This window comes from Mytilus edulis, chromosome 2 (assembly GCF_963676685.1).
Source record: "Mytilus edulis chromosome 2, xbMytEdul2.2, whole genome shotgun sequence".
NCBI classification, from domain to species: Eukaryota; Metazoa; Mollusca; class Bivalvia; order Mytilida; family Mytilidae; genus Mytilus; species Mytilus edulis.
Genome location: NC_092345.1, coordinates 90,997,482 through 91,017,246, shown reverse-complemented (window position 1 = coordinate 91,017,246; position 19,765 = coordinate 90,997,482). Strand labels below are relative to the sequence as shown.

Below are 19,765 nucleotides of genomic sequence, written 5' to 3'. Positions count from 1 at the left end.
CACTACTTATGAAATATTTAGTTTAATAAAAATTTGAATTTTTTACATTGTTGGAGTATTTTAAGTTTATAATAATCAAGTCTATACATATCACGTTAATGATATATGAATATTAGTTAACATTTTTGTTCTTTATTTAATTTTTTAATTTTGTTTTTTTGTTTTGTCTGTGTTTTTTTAATTATTTAATATTAGCACTGACGCTGACAATTCATAATTATAAAATATGTTTTGTATACTTCTTTTATAGACAAATGCATATATTATTGTATTGTAAAGAAATTCAAAATAAAGAACTATAAAAATATTTCACATATAGTTTATCACAGAAACATTTCCCCCAATAAATGTTTGGAAGACATACCGGGTTCACTGAAGTATTCAAGATTAATATGCATTTGTGTTTAATTTTGATAGTCTCTTTTTCCACAAATAAAGATAAAATTTTAAACGATAATTAGACATATGAAATTCAATATGAATGATAAAAGACTAAGTAATCAATATGTTACAAAATACGTCCAACAGTAAAATATACCCATATACATCCTTATAGTTTTGCTGATTTCTTAAGTTTTACGTTATATTATTAACCCATCGACCTATACGATTTAATGTATCATCAATTCTGTACCCAGGCCACAGACCACAATTAATTCCTCTATCAGTTCTTTATAACTTTTTGTCTCATTAAAAAAATTGCACCGAATCTTTTTGTCAATTTTTTTGTGTGTGCAATGTATAGTATTAGTCCAAAAATATACCCAAAATTCAGAAAGATTGCAGTCACACATCTTACAAATTTAGCCAATACACATCCATACCCCTATTGACAAGTCAAGAGATGTTCCGAAAACTGTAAATATTACCTTTTTGCACTTGGCCTAATCACTCATTCCAAATCAAAATCAGTTAAAATACAACATCCAAAAATTTATTTCACCTCTCTTCTTTCATTTCCACCAAAAAAAATCTAAGAAATGAGTGAGGAAGGGAAAGAAAAAAAATTAAGGAAAAATACACTCTAATTAAAAGGAACTATATTCTTGGGCCAACAGTACCACCGGATATTTGAATAAGGGGCGATCACCCTAGAGTTACTGCCATTACAATGACAAATGTGGATTTACTATTAAAAGTCTGCAACAAAAACGCATAAAGACCCACAAGCGCCATTATGCCGATCAGATTAGCAATAGAAAAGAAAAATAACGCCTTCTTCCTCAATCTTTTCAATCCTAATATCCTGTCTTCGTTTGATAATCCTTTTGATGCGGACGATCCGACAACGTTGGAGACGAGTTCCTCCCAGAATTCAAATTCAGTTTGGTTATAGTCACTCAAACTAACAGATGAAGCACTCAAACTTCTAAGTGACGTAGAGTCAACTGAAAAAACAAACACATTTCATTAAAATTTGAACAAAATTCAACAAAATGAAAAGAAAAATGATTAAGTAAAAAAGAACAAAAAATTAGAACCTGTTAAATGAAAAAACATGCATACAATAATATCCTCATTTCAAATGTTCTTAATCAACGTTAGATGATATCAGACTTAACAGGAATAACAAAAAAAATGCTATGCTTCATATTGATATTTATTTAAAAGATAGATCTATTAAAACAGATAGTTTTCAAATGAATCTAAATATATAAGTATTTCCATGATATGATTTTTTAATTGCAACATGATTTAAAATTCATTATATTCACATTGAAAACATCATTCCATTCCATTACATGGGACAATTGAAATAGCTAGCGGGCACCTTAAATTGATTTCAGTTTGAAAATTTCGTCTTTATTCCTTAGTTTGAAATATAAATATCATTTCCATATATTTGAAATTCTTTTGATACAATTCTAGCGTTTCTCTATTACTCGGATGATTTATACTAGGGATCCAATAATCATACCGAAAAGGCATGTTAGCACAATGTACATGTAAACATTGTGTAAAATAAATGATCTTGAATAAGTTTGATGAAAATTAGGTTTCATCACTTTTCTACATTGTACAAAGAACGTGAAAGATTTACTAAGACCATTCATGCCAATCATAAAGTCTTTAGCATTGCCATTTCTCATACAGTCATAAACAATATTGCAAAATTAGTCTAACCCGAACCACGAGACATTGTAGAATTATGATGACTTTATGTTTAGTCCTTCCTTACGTATCATTTTTGTTAATACAAATTATAATATAGCAGGTAAACGTTAACAGAAAGCAAAGCAACAATACGAGTTAACGAAAAAGAGAGACGAATATTTATAAAGGTTGATGTTAATTTATAGTGGGAGTTTTTTTCTCATTTGCTTTTCCCCAACAAATGAGACTGTAAAAATTGGGGCCCCCTTAGTTGCTTCCCTGGGCAACTGAGGGTTGATGTAACAGGTGATTGTTAATAAAATATGTTTAATATTAAAAAGAAAAAAAAAAAAAAAAAGAGAGACGAAAAAGATACCAGAGATAATGTCGAAAATAAACTGACATCGCTTTGGCTAAAAAAAAAGACCACCAAACAAACACTAGTGACTGAGCAACAAGAACCCCGTCCAATACTGGGGGGGGGGGGGAGGTCTTTGGTAGCAGTACACAGTAAGAAGTTTAGTTTCGCATTATGGCCATGGTGAATTTTTTTTAATATGAAAGTTTTTGTAAAATAAAATTGATTTTTAGATAATTGAAGAATAATATAGCCTTCTTAGTTGGTTTGTATGAACATTTAGATTGTTTTTAGCATGTTTTATAGGCCATTTATTTGTTTGGCAGTCCGTATTTTCCTATCTGTACCGCTCATTGGTCCATTATTGTAGTGTTTATCAACAAAAAATTTGCGCTCGATCTTTTCAATTCAATTTTATGGAAAAACGAGCAGAAATGCATATGATATTTTTTGGACCAGTTGATAGATATAAACCTATGGTTTCAGGAAAGGTATTACTGTAATTGATTGAAATTTTCCTTTGGACCAAATTTTGGGGACTTTTGTGACATATTCATCCCCCTTTTTTGCAATATTTTGTATCAAAGAAATGCAGAGTGTTGCCATGGTTACACCAAACTAGAGGCTCTAAAGAGCCTGTGTCGCTCACCTTGGTCCATGTGAATATTAAACAAAGGAAGCAGATGGATTCATGACAAAATTGTGTTTTGGTGATGGTAATGTGTTTGTACATCTTACTTTACTGAACATTCTTGCTACTTACCATTATCTCTATCTATAATGAACTTGGCCCAGTAGTTTCAGTAGAAAATGTTATTTAAAATTTACAAATTTTATGAAAATTGTTAAAAATTGACTATAAAGGACAATAACTCCTTAGGGGTCAATTGACCATTTCCGTCATGTTGACTTATTTGTAAATCTTACTTTGCTTAACATTATTGATGTTTACAGTTTATCTCTATCTATAATAATATTCAAGATAATAACCAAAAACAGCAAAATTTCCTTAAAATTACCAATTCAGGGGCAGTAACCAAACAACAGGTTGTCAGATTCATCTGATAATTTCAGGGCAGATAGATCTTGACCTGATAAACAATTTTACCCGATGTCAGATTTGCTCTAAAGGCTGAGGTTTCAGAGTTATAAGCCAAAATCTACATTTTACCCCTATGTTCTATTTTTAGTCATGGCGGCCATCTTGGTTGGTAGGCCGGGTCACCGGACACATTTTTTAAACTATAAACCCCAATGATGTTTGTGGCCAAGTTTGGATAAATTTGGCCCAGTAGTTTCAGAGGAGAAGATTTTTGTAAAAGATGACTAAGATTTACGAAAAATGGTTAAAAATTGACTATAAAGGGCAATAACTCCTAAAGAAATCAATAGACCATTTTGGTCTTGTTGACTTATTTGTAGATCTTACTTTGCTGAACATTTTTGCTGTAAACAGTTTATCTCTATCTATAATAATATTCAAGATAATAACCCAAAACAGCAAAATGTCCTTAAAATTACAAATTCAGGGGCAGCAACCTATCAACGGGTTGTCCAATTCATCTCAAAATTTCATGGCAGATAGATCGTGACCTGATTAACAATTTTACTCTGTCAGATTTGCTCTAAATGCTTTGGTTTTTGAGTGATAAGCCAAAAACTGCATTTTAACCCTATGTTCTATTTTAGCTATGGCGGCCATCTTGGTTGGTCGGCCAGGTCACCGGACACATTTTTTAAACTAGATACCCCAATGATGATTGTGGTCAAGTTTGGTTTAATTTGGCCCAGTAGTTTCAGAGGAGAAGATTTTTGTAAAAGATGACTAAGATTTACGAAAAATGGTTAAAAATTGACTATAAAGGGCAATAACTCCTAAAGGGGTCAACAGACCATTTTGGTCCTGTTGACTTATTTGTAGATCGTACTTTACTGAACATTTTTGCTGTTTACAGTTTATCTCTATCTATGATAATATTCAAGATAATAACCAAAAACAGCAAAATTTCCTTAAAATTACCAATTCAGGGGCAGCAACCTATCAACGGGTTGTCCGATTCATCTCAAAATTTTAGGGCAGATAGATCTTGACCTGATTAACAATTTTACCCCCCATGTCAGATTTGCTCTAAATGCTTTGGTTTTTGAGTTATAAGCCAAAAACTGCATTTTACCCCTATGTTCTATTTTTAGCCATGGGGCCATCTTGGTTGGTTGGCCGGGTCACCGGACACAATTTTTAAACTAGATACCCTAATAATGATTGTGGCCAAGTTTGGTAAACATTGGCCCAGTAGTTTCAGAGGAGAAGATTTTTGTAAAAGCTAACGACGGACGACGACGGACGTCGGACGCCGGACGACGGACGCCAAGTGATGAGAAAAGCTCACTTGGCCCTTTGGGCCAGGTGAGCTAAAAAAGGATTATATTTCACCATTTTGACCATTAGAAATCAAATCTATCGAAGATTCCCTTTCTACAAATATATACATGCATAACACAAATATAAAGCCTTGTTTGTTAGAAAGGAGGGGAAAGAGGGTGTTTAAAAATTATGAGTGTCAATTTTAAGTTTTTTCCTGTATGCTTTGACAAAAAATTGTATTACAAATTACGTATGAAGATGTCAAACATATGTACCTTGTTTAAATTTTCGTCGTTTCTTCATTTTCCGTTTAATTTTTGGTAGGTGAAGAAATTTTGGTACAGTGGCAGTTTGCATGGACGTCAAGTTGGTTACTTATTCCCTATTCGCTATTCGTTACCTATTCCCTATTCCCTATTCGTTACCTATTCGTTACCTATTCCCTATCCCCTATTCGTTACCTATTCCCTATTCCCTATTCGTTACCTATTCCCTATTCGTTACCTATTCCCTATTCCTTATTCGTTACCTATTCCCTATTCCCTATTCGTTACCACCTATTCGTTACTTATTCCCTATTCCCTATCGTTACCTATTCGTTACTTATTCCCTATTCCTTATTCGTTACTTATTCGATTTTTAATATCCTTCCCCCTTTTTAATTGTTTATACTCTTATATCTGGTAATAGTTCTAAATTTGTTGAGGTAAAATGATCTTTTTATGACCTATTTATATGTGTTTGTGCTCAACCGATCCTTTTACTTTATGTTCGATACTCATTTGTTCCTTATTTGATTTTTATACGTTCTACCTTTTAATTGCTTTATGTCCGTATGTTTGAAGATAGATCTTGGTTCGAAGGGATAAAATCACCGTGTTAGCGCTTGCATAAAAAAAAGATGTGGTATGATTACCAATGAGACAACACCCCACAATAGACCAAAATGACACAGAAACTATCAACTATAGGTCAATGTACGGCCTTCAACAATGAGCATAGCCCAAACCGTGTAGTCACCTATAAAAAGCCCAGACATGACAATTTCAAACAATTCAAACAACAAAACTAACGGCAGTATTTCATATACCAAAACAAAATAAACGGAAAACAAATATGTAACACAAAAGCAAACGATAACTACTTAATTTCAGGCTCTTGTCTGGGGACAGGCACATACTAACATAATGTGGTGGGGTTAAACATGTTAGCAGGGTGTACATCGTTTCGGAGCATGCTATTACCTTGTTTAATTCGTTCAACACTCGCTTATAATTCGCTTATAATACGTGTATCATACGTTACACCTTTCAAAACATGATTTTCAATTGTTTTGTTGTCTCTGGTGGTAGATTTGGGTTCTTAGAGGTGATATAACTCTATAAGCGCATATGTACCCGTTCCAGCGCTCGGATAATACCCTGTTAAATATTCGTTACTTATTCGCTTTTTATACGTTTGTTCACCTTTTAAAAAAGGATTTTCAATTGTGTTCATATCTCTGGTGGTAATAATGTGTTCTTATAGATGAAATACCCCTATTAGCGCGTATGTACCCGTATCCTGTTACTAATTCGTTCATTATTCGCTTTTAATGCACGGGGTAAGTATACGTTGCACCTTGAAATAAATCGTTTTTTAATTGTGTTCATGTCTCTGGTGGTAACAATGTTTCTAAGAGACGAAATGACCCTATTAGAGCGCATGTACCCGTTCCAGCGCTCGGTTAATACCATGTTACCTATTCGTTACCTATTCGTCACCTATTCGTTACATATTCACTTATAATACGTTTGTTGTACGTTGCACCTTTGAGAAAAGGATTTTCAATTGTGTCCATGTCTCTGGTGGTAACAATGTGTTCTTAGAGATTAAATGACCCTATTAGCGCGCATGTACCCGTTCCAGCGCTCGGTTAATACCCTGTTACCTATTCGTTACCTATTCGTTAACTATTCGTTACTTATTCGCTTTTAATACGTTTGTTGTACGTTGCACCTTTTAGAAAAGGATTTTCAATTGTGTTCATATCCCTGGTGGTAACAATGTGTTCTTATAGATGAAATACAACTATTATGTACCCGTTCCAGCGCTCGGATAATACCCGATTACTTATTCGTTCCTTATTCGCTTTAAATGCACAGGGTATTCGTTGCACCTTGAAATAAATCGTTTTTTAATTGTGTTCATGTCTCTGGTGGTAACAATGTGTTCTTAGAGATAAAAGGACCCTATTCGCGCATGTACCCGTTCCAGCGCTCGGTTAATACCCTGTTATCTATTCGTTACCTATTCCTTACCTATTCACTTATAATACGTTTGTTGTACGTTGCACCTTTTAGAAAAGAATTTTCAATTGTGTCCATGTCTCTGGTGGTAACAATGTTTTCTTAGAGATGAAATGACCCTATTAGAGCGCATGTACCCGTTCCAGCGCTCGGTTAATACCCTGTTACCTATTCGTTACCTTTTCGTTACCTATTCACTTATAATACGTTTCTTCTGCGTTGCACCTTTTAGAAAAGGATTTTCAATTGTGTCCATGTCTCTGGTGGTAACAATGTGTTCTTAGAGATGAAATGACCCTATTAGCGTGCATGTACCCGTTCCAGCGCTCGGTTAATACCCTGTTACCTATTCGTTACCTATTCACTTATAATACGTTTGTTGTACGTTGCACCTTTTAGAAAAGGATTTTCACTTGTGTTCATGTCTCTGGTGGTAACAATGTGTAATCAGAGATGAAATGACCCTATTACCGTGCATGTACCCGTTCCAGCGCTCGGTTAATACCCTGTTCCCTATTCGTTACCTATTCGTTACTTATTCGCTTTTAATACGTTTGTTGTACGTTGCACCTTTAAGAAACGGATTTTCAATTGTGTTCATATCTCTGGAGGTAATAATGTGTTCTTATAGATGAAATACCCCTATTAGCGCGTATGTACCCGTTTCAGTGCTCGGCTTATACCCGGTTACTTATTCGTTCCTTATTCGCTTTTAATGCGCAGGGTATACGTTGCACCTTGAAATAAATCATTTTTTAATTGTGTTCGTGTCTCTGGTGGTAACAATGTGTTCCTAGTGATAAAATGACCCTATTAGCGTGCATGTACCCGTTCCAGCGCTCGGTAAATACCCTGTTACCTATTCGTTACCTATTCACTTATAATACGTTTGTTGTACGTTGCATCTTTTAGATAAAGATTTTCAATTGTGTCCTTGTCTGTGGTGGTAACAATGTGTTCTTAGAGATGAAATGACCCTATTAGCGCGCATGTACCCGTTCCAGCGCTCGGTTAATACCCTGTTACCTATTCGTAACCTATTCGTTACCTATTCGTTACCTATTCACTTATAATACGTTTGTTGTACGTTGCACCTTTTAGAAAAGGATTTTCAATTGTGTCCATGTCTCTGGTGGTAACAATGTCTTTTTAGAGATGAAATGACTCTATTAGCGTGCATGTACCTGTTCCAGCGGTCGGTTAATACCCTGTTACCTATTCGTTACCTTTTCGTTACTTATTCGCTTTTTATACGTTTGTTGTACGTTGCACCTTTTAGAAAAGGATTTTCAATTGTGTTCATATCCTTGGTGGTAATAATGTGTTCTTATAGATGAAATACCCCTATTAGCGCGTATTTACCCGTTCTAGCGCTCGGATAATACCCTGTTACTTATTCGTTCCTTATTCGCTTTTAATGCACAGGGTATTCGTTGCACCTTAAAATAAATCGTTTTTTTATTGTGTTCATGTCTCTGGTGGTAACAATGTGTTCTTAGAGATGAAATGACCCTATTAGCGCGCATGTACCCGTTCCAGCGCTCGGTTAATACCCTGTTGCCTATTCGTTACCTATTCGTTACTTATTCACTTATAATACGTTTGTTGTACGTTGCACCTTTTAGAAAAAGATTTTCGTTTGTATTCATGTCTCTGGTGGTAACAATGTGTTCTTAGAAATGAAATAACCCTTTTAGCGCCTATGTACCCGTTCCAGCGCTCGGCTTATACCTTGTTACTTATTCGTTACTTCTTATTTCAAGGTGCAATGCAATGCATAGCACGCGTATTTAAAGCGAATAAGGAACGAATAAGTAACAGGGTATCAGTCGAGCGCTGAAACGGGAACATATGTTCGATTAAGGTTATTTCACCTCTAAGAACCGACAGTTACCACCAGAGACACAAAAAAATATTTCTTTTTAAAGTGGAACGCATGACACACGTTTTAAAAGCGAATAAGGAACGAATAAGTAAAAGGGTATCAGTGTAGCGGTGAAATGGGTACATATGCCCTAATAGGGTTTTTTCAAATCAGAGAACACATAAGTACCACCAGAGACGTGAAAGCAATCGATAATCGATTTATTTCAAGGTGCAACGTATACCATGCGTATTAAAAGCGAATAAGGAACGAATAAGTAACAGGTATCAGTCGAGCGCTGAAACGGGTACATATGTTCTATTAGGGTTATTTCACCTCTTAAAACCGACAGTTACCACCAGAGACACAAACATATTTCTTTTTTTTTTGTAAGTGCAACGCATAACACACGTTTTAATTTAAACATATTTATTTATAGTGGATTGGGAAACAAGTTTTACAACTTATATTTATCCCTTTCCACTTTGCGGGTGCGAGTGCTGCATTGTAGCGGCATCAGCCTACTCTTTTTCGAAATCTACAAGGGTGTCTTTAACGTGCAAGAGATATGGCTCCCTCTTAACACGGGTCAGCCATTTATCGTCCCCTTCCGACGGACTATCATCGTTTCCTCAGGACCATACTCGCAAATGGTGTCAAGGTAGAGACGAAAATTGAGTTCCTGAAATTTTCATCCCGAACGGGAATCGAACCAGGAATCATTGTGTTAGTAGTCCGATGCACTAACCACTACAACGCGTTTTATAAGCGAATAAGAAACGAATAATTAACAGGGTATCAGTGTTGCGCTGAAACGGGTACATATGCGCTAATAGGGTTTTTTCACTTCAGAGAACACACCATTACCGCCAGAGACATGAAAGCAATAGATAATCGATTTATTCCAAGGTGCAACGTATAACACGCGTATTAAAAGCGAATAAGGAACGAATAAGTAACAGGGTATCAGTCGAGCGCTGAAACGGGTACATATGTTCTATTAGGGTTATTTCACCTCTAAGAATCGACAGTTACCACCAGAGACACAAAAATATTTCTTTTTTTAAAGTGCAACGCATAATACACGTTTTAAAAGCGGATAAGGAACGAATAAGTAACAGGGTATCAGTGTAACGGTGAAATGGGTACATATGTGCTAATAGTTATTTTTCAACTCAGAGAACACATAATTACCACCAGAGACATGAAAGCAATCGATAATCGTTTTATTTCAAGGTGCAACGTATACCACGCGAATTAAAAGCGATTAAGGAACAAATAAGTTACAGGGTATAAACCGAGCGCTGGAACGGGTACATACACGCTAATAGGGGTATTTCATCTCTAAGAACACATTGTTTCCACCAGAGACATGAACACAATTAAAAAACGATTTATTTCAGGTAGCACTCCACAGTTAGAAAATAAAATTAAAAATGAGCCACAAAATGATTTATCATCTCCTATTCCTGGATTTCTAATACATTAACCCAACTGTTTGTGTTGTACATGTGCATATGTATGTAATCAGTATATTCCATAGATTTGATTTTCAAAAGTTAAAAGAGTGAAAATTAATTCCTTATATGTGTATCCATGGCAACATTCTGCATTTATTTACCATAAAATATTGCAAAAAGGGGGGTTGACATGTCACATATCCCCCCAAAATTTGGATCAAACTAGAATTTCAATGCCTTTGAGTGATACCTTTTTAGAAACTGTTTTCATAAATCTTCCTATAATCAAATAAAAAATGGGTGTCTTTTGCCTCATTTTTTTCGTAAAATCCAATCACAAAGTTCGTGCGATAAAAAGTTGGAAAAAAAACATTACAATAATTGCCGGACCAATGTATGGTAGGGACATGCAAATACGGACTGTCATGCAGAAAACAGCCTATATTACATACATTACATAACCTTGATGTTCATATAAACCCAATACAAAGGCTATTTTAATACTCAGCTATCCAAAAATGATTTTTATTGCACACTAGCTCTCATATTTGAAAAATCCACAGGGGCCAAAATGCGAAACTACACATCTAACTGTGGAGTGCTACCTCAAGGTGCAACGTATACCCTGCGCATTAAAAGCGAATAAGGAACGAATAAGTAACAGGGTATTATCCGAGTGCTGGAACGGGTACATACAAATGTACGCGCTAATAGGGGTATTTCATCTATAAGAACACATTATTACCACCAGATATATGAACACAATTGAAAATCCGTTTCTAAAAGGTGCAACGTACAATAAACGTATTAAAAGCAAATAAGTAACGAATAGGTAACGAATAGGTAACAGGGTATTAACCTATCGCTGGAACGGGTACATGCGCGCTAATAGGGTCATTTCATCTCTAAGAACACATTGTTACCACCAGAGACATGAACACAATTGAAAATCCTTTTCTAAAAGGTGCAACGTACAACAAACGTATTATAAGTGAATGGGTAACGAATAGGTAACAAATAGGTAACAGGGTATTAACCGAGCGCTGGAACGGGTACATGCGCGCTAATAGGGTCATTTCATCTCTAAGAACACATTGTTACCACCAGAGACACGAACACAATTAAAAAAAACCATTTATTTCAAGGTGCAACGTATACCCCGCGCATTAAAAGCGAATAAGGAACGAATAAGTAACAGGGTATCATCCGAGCGCTAAAACGAGTACATACGCGCTAATAGGGGTATTTCATCTATAAGAACACATTATTACCACCAGAGATATGAACACAATTGAAAATCCTTTTCTAAAAGGTGTAACGTACAACAAACGTATTAAAAGTGAATAAGTGATGAATTGATAACGAATATGTAACAGGGTATCAACCGAGCGCTGGAACGGGTACATGCGCTATAATAGGGTCATTTCATCTTTAAGAACACATTGTTACCACCAGAGACATGAACACAATTAAAAAACGATTTATTTCAAGGTGCATCATATACGTACCCCGCGCATTAAAAGCGAATAGGTAACGAATAGGTAACAGGGTATTAACCGAGCGCTAGAACGGGTACATGCACGCTAATAGGGTCATTTCATCTCTAAGAACACATTGTTACCACCAGAGACATAGACACAACTTAAAATCCTTTTCTAAAAGGTGCAACGTACAACAAACGTATTATAAGTGAATAGGTAACGAAAAGGTAACGAATAGGTAACGAATAGGTAACAATTAGGTAATGAATAGGTAACGATTAGGTAATGAATAGGTAACAGGGTATTAACCGATCGCTGGAACGGGTACATGCGCGCTAATAGGGTCCTTTCATCTCTAAGAACACATTGTTACCACCAGAGACATGAACACAATTGAAAATCCTTTTCTAAAAGGTGCAACGTACAACAAACGTATTATAAGTGAATAGGTAACGAATAGGTAACAGGGTATTAAACCGAGCGCTGGAACGGGTACATGCGCTCTAATAGGGTCATTTTATCTTTAAGAACACATTGTTACCACCAAAGACATGAACATAATTAAAAAAACGATTTATTTCAAGGTGCAACATATACTTACCCCGCGCATTAAAAGCGAATAAGGAACGAATAAGTCACAGGGTATTATCCGAGCGCTGGAACGGGTACATACGCGCTAATAGGGGTATTTCATCTATAAAAACACATTATTACCACCAGAGATATGAACACAATTAAAAATCCTTTTCTAAAAGGTGAAACGTACAACAAACGTATTAAAAGCGAATAAGTAACGAATATTTAACAGGGTATTATCCGAGCGCTGGAACGGGTACATATGCGCTTATAGAGTTATATCACCTCTAAGAACCCAAATCTACCGCCAGAGACAACAAAACAATTGAAAATCATGTTTTAAAAGGTGCAACGTATGATACACGTATTATAAGCGAATTATAAGCGACTGATGGAACGAATTAAACAAGGTAATAGCATGCTCCGAAACGATGTACACCCTGCTAACATGTTTAACCCCACCACATTATGTTAGTATGTGCCTGTCCCTAGACAAGAGCCTGAAATTAAGTAGTTATCGTTTGTTTTTGTGTTACATATTTGTTTTCCGTTTATTTTTTTGTATATGAAATACGGCCGTTAGTTTTGTTGTTTGAATTCTTTGAGATTGTCATGTCTGGTCCTTTTATAGGTGACTACACGGTTTGGGCTATGCTCATTGTTGAAGGCCGTACAGTGACCTATGGTTGATAATCTCTGTGTCATTTTAGTCTATTGTGGGGTGTTGTCTCATTGGCAATCATACCACATCTTTTTTTTTATGCAAGCGCTAACACGGTGATTTCATCCCTTCGAACCAAGATCCATCTTCAAACATACGGACATAAAGCAGCTAAAAGGTAGAACGTATAAAAATCAAATAAGGAACAAATTAGTATCGAACATAAAGTAAACGGATCGGTTGAGCACAAACACATATAAATAGGTCATAAAAAGATCATTTTACCTCAACAAATTTAGAACTATTACCAGATATAAGAGTATAAACAATTAAAAAGGGGGAAGGATATTAAAAAATCGAATAAGTAACGAATAAGGAATAGGGAATAAGTAACGAATAGGTAACGATAGGGAATAGGGAATAAGTAACGAATAGGGAATAGGTAACGAATAGGGAATAGGGAATAGGTAACGAATAGGGAATAGGGAATAGGTAACGAATAGGTAACGAATTGGGAATAGGGAATAGGTAACGCACACCCGTGATATCGCGGGTCCGTGACTGAATTATAAAGTATATAACTATGCGAAAGCCTTATTTTAGTATTGGTATTGTCATCTGATAAAGTCGTGCCAATTATAAGATACACAGTTCTCTCTGCTTTGAAATCTTTGTTTGAACCCGTCGACCTGGAACTTTTCAATTATTGGTAATATTCAGGTCCTGGAATTGAGTATTTTTTTATCAACAGCATTGACCAATAATGTTCAAATCTTTGATTCGCTGTTTTACGTCATGCCCGCTAACAAATTGAAAACTGTACCTATACGCCTTAGTTTAAATTTTTAGTATTCGTATTGTTATCTTAGAAAGTCTTACTAATTAAAAAACTACAATAGGGAACAATTGGACAATGATTGAATTTAGTTGTGTCGACTTTGTGATTATGACCCGTGTATATAGTAAAATCAAATACATCATTTGGTGGTGCCCCTGTTAGATGCGGAACGTACAGATAAGGTAATAGGTAACAGGTGAATATACTATTGGTATCGGTACCGGATTCGACCCGGAACTTGTTAATTATTGGCAATATTAATTATGTGGAAAACAAAAGGGTCTGGAGTAGTGTAATTTTTAATCTACACAATTGTCCTATATTAGCTATATATAAAGTTGAATTCTTTGATATGTCGTTTTTACCTGATGCCGGCTGATAAATTGGACCTCGTAATTTTAGTATTATAGATATATGTATTATCATATGCGTTACAATTAGAGTATTCAAGCGATTCTTATGTATTTGTATTTGTATTACAAGCTCACTTTAAATTGTGGTATAAAATTTGTTTTATCATAGATGATTGAAATAAAAATCTTTTCGAAAAATGTAATCAAATCAAGTGTTTTAATTGTACTTACATTATCACGTGTTCCCCATGATTGGTCCACAATGTTACATATAGCGTAGAGAGGTAGTATCATATTCATAAACGGTATAAAGAACAAGTAGACGACACCCGTTACCAGTATCCATATATCTGTTGGGTATAGCATAGCTCCATAGATGTAACTACCAAATATAAGGATTACCAAAATACCTTCTGTGTGCTCAAAATGTCCATCTTGGAAGCCTAGTTTGTGGAAGTATAAAAATTTATAAAATATACTGCAGATATTGATATATACGTTATCATTTATACACATATACTGGTCCTTTAAATATAAAATACGTTAGTTTGCAATTAGCTTTATGTTAATGGTATGCAAGTTCCATATACATAATGCATGATGCATACACTGTTCATTCAAATCTCATCAGTCAGGCATGTCCTTAAATGCATAAGTTTTTTATAGTTGAGAGAGGTTTAATTACTAGCAGATCTTTGACACTCCATGTTAAATTTATCGTAGCGGATTTTCAGCTTTAAATACTATAGAGACATCGGTTAAACCTAACTTATGAATAAAAACACGACTTTGTTTCTTTTATTCACCTTCCGATGTCTTTTGAGATATTTGTTTGCTGCTCTAGTGCATGGTAATCATAAATTGACGTACTACATTACTACATTCTATAAGAAATGCAGTGTTTATTTTGGTAACAACCTTAGGTACAAAGTTCTTTGGTAGTGTTTGGCTAATAACGAAATCTCGAACGAATTATAACTTTTAGGTTAAATCATAATAATCATTTAACCTATTTAGAAGAGGTCAATAACGTTTTTAAGATAACTAGAGGGTTTTTAGTGCCCCTCATTTTAGTGACGTATTATAGAAATCCGTTATTCAACTTTCAAACAATGTAATGTACACTAAATATTTGTAAGGACATGAATTGTCGTTATGGTTGATGTTAGCGAACCGGTCCTATCATGTGCTTACAAATAGCATTTTTTTTCTACAGTCATGTCTAATGCAAGACACAGTTCAGAAATACTTTCATAACCTCTTTTCGTTTCATTTTTCACTTCCCTCTAATATTTATTCACAAACTACAAAATTGTTATTTTTATTGTAAGCAAGTTAAACAACACCAAGCTACATGTGTAGCACCTACCTTTTGCTAAGTCTCTAAATATAATAACAGTAGAAGCTACAAATACGTAGACTGTTCCTACTCCAAAGACCATGATCAAATTCTTTGTAATTATCAACTGCACTGTTGGGACAACATCACTGAGTAACATCAAACAGTAGGCAAAAACTATCGGGCAACTATGACAGGTGTTGTAAACATGAGAGGGGCACCAGTCGCCAATTCCAAACCGAGACACATCATTACGATTGTAGACCCAGGATATAGAACCATTATAAGAAATATTTCCACCAAGTATAAGGCATAAAGAACAGAAAATGAATCGTTTGTGGATAGCAAGGCTCTGAGTTTCCGAATAACCAATATGACGTTTGCATAATCTGACAGTAACCATCTACGACGTTGCTTCATGAACTCATACGTATCTTCTGGGCAGAACGTAGTATTTCTAGCATTACTGGAATATCTTAATTTCCATCCTTTTAACATCAATAATGTACACATCCATCTGTCTTCACCTGAAAAAGTCAACGTTTATTTGTCTTGTTTAATACAGTATCATTTTTTTTTATTGATGGATCTAAGAAACTGGTATGTAAATAAGTATAAATAATAAAATTGACAATGGAAATGGGGAATATGTCAAAGAGACAACAACCAGCCCAAATAGCCGAAAACTACCGAAGGCTACCAATGGATCTTCAACACAGCGAGAAAATCCCGCAGATTGAGGTGGTCCTCAGCTGGCCCCTAAATAAATTTGTACTAGATCAAGAAAATACACATCACACTTAACTTAGTATGTATACAGTTTATCTTAAAAATGTCTGAGTCAAGTAAATTTTAATGTATGATATGTAAGAATTAACAAGTTAAAATTTTAAATATATGAAGCAAATGTTAGCCGAATGTACTATTTTATGAAATATATATATGGGAAAAACATGAAGAATTCTGAAATATTGAATAATGCAAATATAAACTAAAAAAAGTAAACAATTTTTTTACCGTTGTCTTTTGTAAAAATATCTTCCATTTTTTTCTACTGGTCTTGAATATTCGTCAACAATCCCCCTAACAGCATTCAGTTTATACATGCTAAAACATCCTGGACAACACATAACTGAACCAATAATGTTCTGTGAACTTTTAATTGTCCGAAATCTAAAAGTACATTAGTGCGTGTTAATTATTAAAATCATTGATACCAACATGATGTAAATGTAGAGAAATAATAAGAATAGAAAGTATTCAACATAATATATGAACAAGTATAGCTTTGAATTACCCTGATTTATTCAAGAACAAAATTATATTATCATTTATGCAGCGAAACTACAGACCAAAGTTTTAGTCACAGTTCACAGCCCCTAATGGTCTGCAATCAGTTTTTCGGAAATACAACAAATTGATAATGATCATACTTATTTATAAAACACGTGTAGAATATATTACAGCATATTCACTCGTAAAATATTGCTTCAATCCAAGGTTAAATTGTGAAATTGTTAAGAGACTTTATGTGATATTGGTTGTAATAAAACGACAAAGATTAAATTTTTACATCGAATTGCACTGCAATAACTGTGCATTTGATAAAAGATTGACATGACTGCAACAACAATTGAGCTAGGCAGCGCCAACTAACGTGAAACACTTTTGATTGGCGGGTATAACCCTAACTATTAACAAAAACTGTAGTGACTATAAGGTAATGGTTAGCATTTCTCCAAACAATTTATTCAAACTTAAAGGTTTTTATTGATTAAAAGGAATATTTTCCCAAAATATCCCTTTTTTAATTTGTTTTTCTCAAAACAAAAAGGGAAATCTTAAACAGGTAATTTTTATAAAGGTTGATATATACAATTTTTACAATGTGTAAAGATCAGTTGACTCGACAGACCTTAAACAACTTATAAACCGTTAAAGGACATAATTATGATAGACAGTAAGTAATGACTCACACAGAATTATAAGCTCTTAATTTACAGAAACATACAAAATGTGTGACGGGGTTAGACCTGTTTACGGGATTACGGACATTACTTTAACACTAGGGTCAACATATTAATTTTGATACACAAATTTACCTTTAGCATAGTCGAACATCTGTAGCCAAACAATAGGGTGAATATGAACACCTTTTGGCCGTGTCCTACCACAGACCGCTCCAACATTTGGGTCAGATTCACACATGTGTAGAACATCCATGATACTTGGATCCACAAAAGTCATATCTGCATCTGTTGCCAGAATATAATCGTCACGATCAAATGCAAACTCTTCTTGGTATATTTGTTGTGAATCTGTTATGGTGTATATACTGTTCGATAATCCATTTGTGACTGAACGATTTTCAATTGCGCTCGTATCGCCTATAAATATTTCGACGCAAGGGACGGTTGTCGTCTGTGTTTCAACACTGGTATTCTCATATTAAGTATCATTTGTCAGTGGCTTGTATTTGTTGTATGGCACTGTCAAATAATTTCGATTGGGTTTGCATTTTTCATTAGAAGAATCCAAGGATTTCACAGAAAACAAACTTGCGTAGGAGGAATTATTCGACAAATTTTCAGATGACTTCCGAAAATTAGACGACCGATAGTTCAAAACATACTTCATGTACATAACATGACTCCTTCTTCTCTATCTGTAATTATTTTTTTTTTCAATTAAGCCCAGTAACTGGAGACCAAACTCCTTAATATTTTGTCCATCAGCGCCATTGTCTAAGAATATGTGGGATTCTAAAACAACGTTTTCTCTTTTCAAAAGCTTTGAAACCGAAACATTTCTTATACTAGCCAGCAATCTGTCCATTTCTATTTGGGATTCCTGATACATTGTAGTACATATGTATACTCTTCTGACATTTCTTTTATTATTAGCGGATTTGATAAATGGTGTTGCTTTTATTGTGTTACATGTCCTACTTAATAAACGCTGTGTTGTTAAAACGGCTTCATACATACTAAAGTCACTCGGCAGTATAATTCTGTCATTCAATATATCCAGCAATATTGGTAGAATAAGTAGTCCCGCAACAGTTCCATACAATGCAATATTATCTACACTAACTTTGATTTCTTCAGAGAGTAAACCTAGAGTACTAGCCCAAGAATTGTGGGATATATTAATCACTGAAGAGGACGTTAATATCAGTAAAAATGACATTATAATTGCCGACAAATATATTGGAAAGTGTACAACACATCTTCCAACTTTACTTTTGGCATTAAAGTACTTAACACACTGACACATAAATGAGGTTAGCAAGATCATAACACATAGACAAAGATTTTTTATATTCGGAAAATACAAAGTCTCGAAAAATAACTTCAATGAAATCAATTCATTCGTGCTAGATGTTCGTTGAAAAAAGTAAACAGAACACGCACAAGTTAGCATCTTCAGACAAATATATAGCAAAGCGGACTTCTGAGTCCCTCGGTCATTTGTTCTATGCATAAATGTTTGATATTTAGAAAGTAATAATTATTGATATTGTGATCTGGAAGAAAAAAAATAGATCCTGATTCTTTAGCCGTCATTCTGTCTGCAGTCACCATCAATACAAAACAAACAATTATGCAGCTTATAAACAATAATACCAATAGTATGAGTATAAAACTACTAGTGTTTGTGTTGTTCTGAAACAAAAACAAAATTACCTATGTTAATGACTAATATATGTATGATAATAAATAAAACAATCAAAATCAATTCCCTTTTTTATTTACTTTGAGCTCGCTGTATACTCTCAGATCGGTACTTTGTGTCTTAAGACTTTTTGTTACTTGTTTTTGTTTGCTTTGTGTCATTGTGATGAGTCTGATTTTTAAAGTCTTTTTATATTGATGTTACACGGCTGTCCTATGTTACGAAGGGGTGGGGGCCTCAAACATGATTAACCTGAACTATTCTGTATGAACCTGTCATAAGTCAGAAGATTCTCATTCTGTGGTGGTCGTTATTTACTGAATGTAATATATTGTTTTCGTTTATTGTTTTGAACATATAAATTCAGGAAATCCGTATACTTAAATACATTCAGCACCATACTATTATGGACT

At 34.5% G+C, this 19,765-nt stretch overlaps 1 pseudogene; it reads right to left on the bottom strand.

Moving 5' to 3' along the window:
- Positions 1-283: 283 nt before the first annotated feature.
- On the bottom strand, positions 284-18,866 carry LOC139511076 (chitin synthase-like; annotated as a pseudogene).
- Between the last annotated feature and the right edge of the window lie 899 nt (positions 18,867-19,765).